Source organism: Megascapheus bottae, chromosome 8, assembly GCF_031878675.1.
Source record: "Megascapheus bottae isolate mThoBot1 chromosome 8, mThoBot2.hap1, whole genome shotgun sequence".
In the NCBI taxonomy this organism is placed as follows: domain Eukaryota; kingdom Metazoa; phylum Chordata; class Mammalia; order Rodentia; family Geomyidae; genus Megascapheus; species Megascapheus bottae.
Genome location: NC_143516.1, coordinates 22,520,533 through 22,527,537, shown reverse-complemented (window position 1 = coordinate 22,527,537; position 7,005 = coordinate 22,520,533).

Sequence of the window (7,005 nt, the reverse complement as noted above, 5' to 3'; positions counted from 1 at the left end):
GCAGGAAGAGAGAGAAGGAAGAAAGGAGGGAAAAAAGAGCAAACATACATACAAGACCATTTCCTTATAAACTCTAGGACATAGGCTAACAATATAAAAATTAAATTCATCCAACATTTCAAAACAGCAAGCAGTAAAGAATCCAAGCAATAGTGACTAAAGCACTAAATCAACATAGAATTTAAATTAAAAGGTTATGGCAATGACCCAATACAAAGCTCTTTAAATGCACATTTGCAATGGAAAATTTAAATTTTAAGGAAAGTTTAGTATTAGCCTAGAGCTTCTATTTTCAACCTTCTGTGAACTATCCAGCTGTTGTCAAAGGTAGTGAACAACTGGCTGTGCTTCTTTAATGGATCTCAGGAGGCTGTAGCTAAATTTTTTCAGGCTGATCTGTCTAAATTTTCTCAAGTATAAATGTTCACTCTGTTAGATGCTATAAATTTTCATATAGCAGTTTTTATGACACAGCAAAAGTAAAATAAATTATAGATTACACATATCCACAGATACATGATCCATATTGGATTAGATACTACATAGAATAAGTTGCTTCTTTTTATGGAGAAACAGAAAGATGTCTATTATATCTTATAAAGTAAGTAAAAATATTAGAATAGTTTTTCAACAATAAAAAATATATGAAAAAAAGAATGGTTTTTTGATAGCAGCTGTAGGGACACATGTCTAATATTTTTATATAGAAGATATATGTGTGTGGTTTATGTGTGTGTGTGTTACTAAGATTTGAACTTAGGGTCTCATGCTTGCTAAGCAATCACTGTACCACTTGGCCTTTATCTCCAACAATTTTTTGCTTTGTTTTAGTTTTAGATAGGGTCTCACTTGCTCATAAGACCACAACAATACTTTCACCTCTACCTCCTACTTAGCCAAGATTATAGATGTGAACCACCACGTCTGATCTATATATTGAAGTCACATTTTTTACTACATTTCTAGCCTGAACTCATTTTCTATTTTGTACTACACTAATTTGGAAACAAAATTAGCAAAGAATTTAACAGTTATTTTACTAAACTATTTCTGTGACTAATTCCGTATCCTTTATTGAAACATTAAAATTATTTTGGAAAAATATAGATAATTTTAAAAATGGGGAAGACAAACACAAGGAAAACAGTCTTTCAAAATAGTTATGATTCTCAAGAAAACACATGAAAAAGGCAAGCCAATTCTGCTGAAAAGAAAGAGGAAATGTAACAAAATCCAATCTGTTTGATTGAACCACAACACAGAGCAGCTAAAAGAAAAACAATCTCTAGCAGTACTGTCGTAAATAGACTACACACACAAGTGTTAGCTATTTTAACAGACATAAGGTAAGATGAACTAGACTTTGCATCGATTAATCAAACATTTAGCTTATAAGGTAAGTACCAAATCTCACATGAGTCTTATTACCTTTCCCATCCTCCCAGACTGTTCCAGGCCTCTGGGTTGGTCTCAGATCTACTGTGGCAGATCTGTGAATGCAGATCCAGCTTCTCTAGTAACAATGGATAGACCCAATGTATTAGCCAATGTGTATAACTGCCTTTGTAACCAGGTAGCCTGCACCTTTCTCTACTCATGCTGCTGACTCAAAGAGCCTGCTGCTACTCTCTGCCATGCCATGATTAATACAGACAGAATGATGTAAATATCAAAACATGAAGAGCATACCCTGATAACACATCTTTGGGACATAGGCTAACAGTATGTTACCAATATAACAAGTGCTTGTATTCTAAACAATCTGATCAGGAAGCTACCCATGAGTAAGATAAATACACAAAGAATTATTAGCATTATTTTAAAACTATTCCAACCAGGTGCCAGTGGCTCACACTTGCCATCTTAGCTACTCAGGAAGCTGAGACATGAGGATCAAAGATACAAAGCCAGCCCGGGTAGGAAAGTCTGGACTGAGGCTCTTATCGTCCACTAATAACCAAAAAGCTAGAAATGGAGCTATGGCTCCACACATGTGTGTGTGTACCCACACATACACACACACACAAATTAATAATAAAATTAAAGCTGGGCACCATTGGCTCACGACTGTAATTCTAGCTGCTTGGGAGGATAAGATCTGAAATTTGTGATTCAAAGCCAGCCTATGCAGGAAAGTCCATAGGACTCTTATCTCCAATACATTACTCAGAAAAAAATTGGAAGTGGCTCTGTGGCTCGAGTGGTAGAGCACTAGCCTTGAGCAAATGAAGCTCAGGAGCACACTTCAAGCCTCAGAACTGGGTAAATAAATAAATAATTGTAATTTATGAAGCTTACTAAATGAAAGGGTTATAGAGGGGATACTCAAAGTTCTACTTGCGTTAATTACAAAGCTACAATTGAAATCGATCTTCTTTTCATTGTATATCCTGTTGTTTCTTTAACTGAAAAATGTATGTAATGGATAATGGTGGATTCTTTCTTCCAACCAAAGACACAAAACCCACATCTTGCAGTAACACAAGAGGCTTGATGATTGAAAGAAAAAGATGCTAGGAGAGCCGAGAAGAGGCTGCATGGTAGCCAGGTCAAGCATTACATATGAGGCAGCACAAAGGGAAGTCTACCAACATCTCAGACTTTGCCTTACCATGACATCTAGAACAGTAAAACATGCCTCAAAACTTTTGACTTGATGAGCTTATTTTTTAATGGATGATTGAAATCTTTCTGCCCATTGGATCATGTTTATATTTGTCTTTCTTCTAGTATTTTTCTTATCAAGGGAGTAATATAAATAAAATAAAGCTCCTTTGTCTGTGTCACTCATATTTGACCCGTGATCCTTGCATCTATTAGTAAGTCCATGATAAGGTAGAACATTCAGGTGCTAAGACCTTGTGGCAGAGGCTACTTATTTTTTGGAGTTTTGGGGGTTTTTTTTGCCAATCCTGGGGCTTGAATTCAGGGCTTGGGCACTGTCTTTGGGCTTCCTTAAAAGGCTAGTGCTCTACCACTTGAGCCACAGCACTACTCCCAGTTTTTTCTATGTATGTGGTACCGTGGAATGGAAACAAGGGCTTCATGCATGCTAGGCAAGCACTCTACCACTAGGCCAAATTCCTCTCCTGAGCCTACATGTTTGATGGTAGACAGGAAGCAGAGAGAAAGGTCAACAGAGACCAATCCTTCTCCCAGCCAAGATACAGATCCCTAGTGAGATATGTCCTCCAGCTATGACTCCTAAAGTTTCCAGAACCTTCCCAAATAGCTCTAAAAGCTAGAGACCTAGCCATATATAACCCTTCATATCAAAACCCTGACAACAGTCTCCTTTCAATTTAAACACACAGACTTGCCCCAAATAAATCAAAAGAAAATGTCTTAATCCTATCTGAGCTCAATGAAGCAATGGATTGCAAGTGAATGGTCTGTTGTTTCCCAGCTGTCTTGTTTGTGAAGAATAAAATTGCCTTGGTTCCTCTTGAGAATTTTTATAAATGCCATACTTCCCTTTGCATGTTATTGTCATTTTCAAAATGTATCTTTGCAGTTTGTTTCCATGTAAAGATAGAATTGAGCCATTAATAAAATTGAGTCATGTCAAATGTCATATACATTTCAGGAAGTGTACTTGAACAGTTTTCTAAAAAGCACATTTTGAGGTTGAGTTTGGTAATCACAATACCTGGGGAACCAAGGCAGGAAGATTGCGAATTTGAGGCCAGAATGAGCTACATCCTGACAATATGTCTCATTGAGACAACGCAAAGCCAAAAACTACACCTGCAAAGTGCATTTCTTTTTTCCCCTTCCAAACATTTTCATGAGTATTTTTATTATCTTTAAGTAGAAAGGGGGTGCCATTCAACAAAGCCATTTAAGAATACAGTAGGCCTTCATCAGTGTCGCCCCTTTCGACATTCTCACCTATCCTTCCCAATCCACTTCTTCCTTCACTTTTCTGAATTTTGTAGGATACACATTGATTTCTTTTCTGAACTGACTCATGCATCATAGTCACACAGACCTACAGAGGGCAGCCTTGCACAAATCTTATAGAATGTGGGTTTTATACTGAGTTCCTTTCTCCTTCTGAAGTCCCAGAATGGAGCACACCATTATGAAGCAACTATGCCTTTCAACTCTGCCCCTGATGGGTTGGGAAAGGAGCTTGAGTTCTGTGCTTGGGAGCTGTCCCTGCACTTTTGCTTATGGCTAGTGCTGTAATTTGTGCTACAGTGCCACTTTTGATCTTCTCTGAGTAGTTAATTGGAGATGAGTCTCATTGATTTTTCTGTCTGGGCTGACTTCCAACCATAATCCTCAGATCTCGCTTCCTGAGTAGCTAGGATTAGAGGTATGAACCACAGGTGCCTGGCTACACTTTAAAAAAATCATTGCTATGCAAAGAATCCAAGAATTAGATATGTTACTCCTAAGGAACAGCATAAGTAATTTTATTCCAGAGCTGAAATTCCAAGAATTGGGTGAGGGGGAGGAAGGAAGGAAGGAAGGAAGGAAGGAAGGAAGGAAGGAAGGAAGGAAGGTAGGCAGGCAGGCAGATGGGAAGAAGGAAGGAAAAAGTTCTTCCTGCTCTATACATGATTTCTCCACAGATATTCCAAATATCTAAATAGGGAAAACTTAGGTTCAACCTTAATACCTATCTGTTCATAGATGTACCGAGAAATCTTGTTATAATACATACTAGAAAAGTATGCTACTTATTGTTTTCAAGTATTTTCAAGAATATAATTGGCTCAATACTAAAATAATTATATTTTGCAACAGCCTCTGAAGAAAAATTTTACATCATTCTTTACATTAAAATTAAATCAGCTATGTTACTTGGGAAACTATTTTCAGACCATCAGATTTTTTTTTCTTGTGACAATGCTTTTATAATCAATCTGTATAATAACTAAGTACACCTAGCACTAAGTACACTTGACAAAAGGCTTTTCAATTTTTACGCATGCTGCAATAACAAATCTTTGGCTAATTATTTTTGTTAGAGCAAGATAATTTTTACCAGTGGCAGGGAGAAAATAGCTGGATCACAACTATTTTACTAAACCAACATCATAATCTATGAAAATAGCATTTTTATAACCGTATTGTTATGACTCAATTCAAAGTTTATCCAACTAATCTGTCTATAATACATGTTGCCCAAATATTAACTATGTATCAGGTAATTTACCACTACAATGACAGATGGGCTGTATTTGCCTTGTCATGATGTCAGTACTTTCAGAATGATTAGCTAAAAGCTGTTTGTGCTGATAAGAGGTTTATCTATGTTTCTGTAGCTTGATCACCATAGAGAATAAGTTCAAGGCAGAAGATCAGATATTTCACGGTTCAGTGTATTGATTCTTCAAAACTTGCCTCCCAAGTTTGAAAAATTCTCATCCCGAGTGGATCAACAAGTTGTGGTATTTGTACACAATGGAATTCTATGCTGCTGTCAGAAAGAATGACATCGCCCCATTTGTTAGGAAATGGAAAGACTTAGAAAAAAATCATATTAAGTGAAGTAAGCCAGACTCAAAGGAACTTAGGCTCAATGGTTTCCCTCATTCGTCATAATCAGTAGAAACCTTGGGCTCTACTAGCAGAGATCTGCAATAGAGCAAAATCTTGATACATAAGGCCATATAGTATGAAGCTAATTGAAAGGACCTCCAGGATATTGAAACAAAAGCCATATAACGAATGATTGTTGTCCTTAATGTACTATGTTGTCTCTCATCTCCTTTGCTGTCCCTTGGGTATCTCATATTGTTATAGTATCTCACTTCGTTATCTGATATATTGAATTTATTTGTATTTGGTTATTTGAAATTTGATAGGGAAGGGGGGAAAACCAAGACGGGTGGGGGGTTTGGGGGGAGAGGGAAATGGGTACCAAGACATGTGAAAGGGTATCAATGTTCGTGAATTAATGCACCCTCTATTTGGCAAATATCATGTGACCCTTTTACTAATTACAATAAAAAATGCAAAAAAGAAGAAAAATTCTCATCCCTTATATTGACAATTTTTTCCCAATGTCTCAAAGAATTTTGAATGTTGTTATTGTCTTTCAGTAGTTATACAAAGGAGTTGCCATTCAACAAATCAGTTTATGAATACAGTGCTTCTTGATCAATATCACCCCATCAACATTCTCACCCTCACCACCAATCTTACTCCTTTCTTCCCTTTTCTTAATATTGTAGGATATTTGTAGAAAGTTTTGCCATCTAAAAAAGCAGATGATGTCGTGGGTAGTGCATCCTGATCTGTGTCACCTCTTCAACGCTTTCACCCCCTTCGACTCACCTCTTCCTTATTTTTCGTATTCTGTGTGTATACAATGAATTCTTAATTCTCCCCCGTTCCCTCTTCATTTGTCTACCTTTCTCCCCTTCTCTTCCTGCAAGTACTCATTCCCTGGTTGTTGGGCTTTGACTTAGTCTTTCTATTTGAGCTCTCCATAGAGTCTATTATAGTTCAGATAATTCATTTGAAACCATTTGCATCTATTAAATGTGTTCATTTACCCATTCTATCACCAAAACAGGGGGGGCAATATGCAACCTATATTTCTCTGGGTTTAGCTTATTTCATTTAATATAATTTTTCCAAGTCTTTCCATATCCTTACAAATGATACAATATCATTCTTTCTAATGAATGAGTACAATTCCATCATATATATTTATATATATGCCACATTACTAAATGGTCTAATGACTTAAAGAGAAACTTCTGAGAAGAAATAAAAATGGGCAACAGATACACAGAGAAATGGTCAACATATCTGGCCATAAAGGAAATGCAAATCAAAACAACAATTAGATTCCATCTCCTCCCAGTTAGAACAGCTATTATCAAGTGAACTATTAATAACAAATCCTGGCTAGGTACCCAAAAGGGAATTCTATTATTACATCCTTGGTGGGAATGTATGCTTGGTCAAACACTCTGGAAAGCAAAATGGAGGTTCCTCTAAAAAAAAAAAACCTAAGCATAGAACTACCCAATAATTCCATTC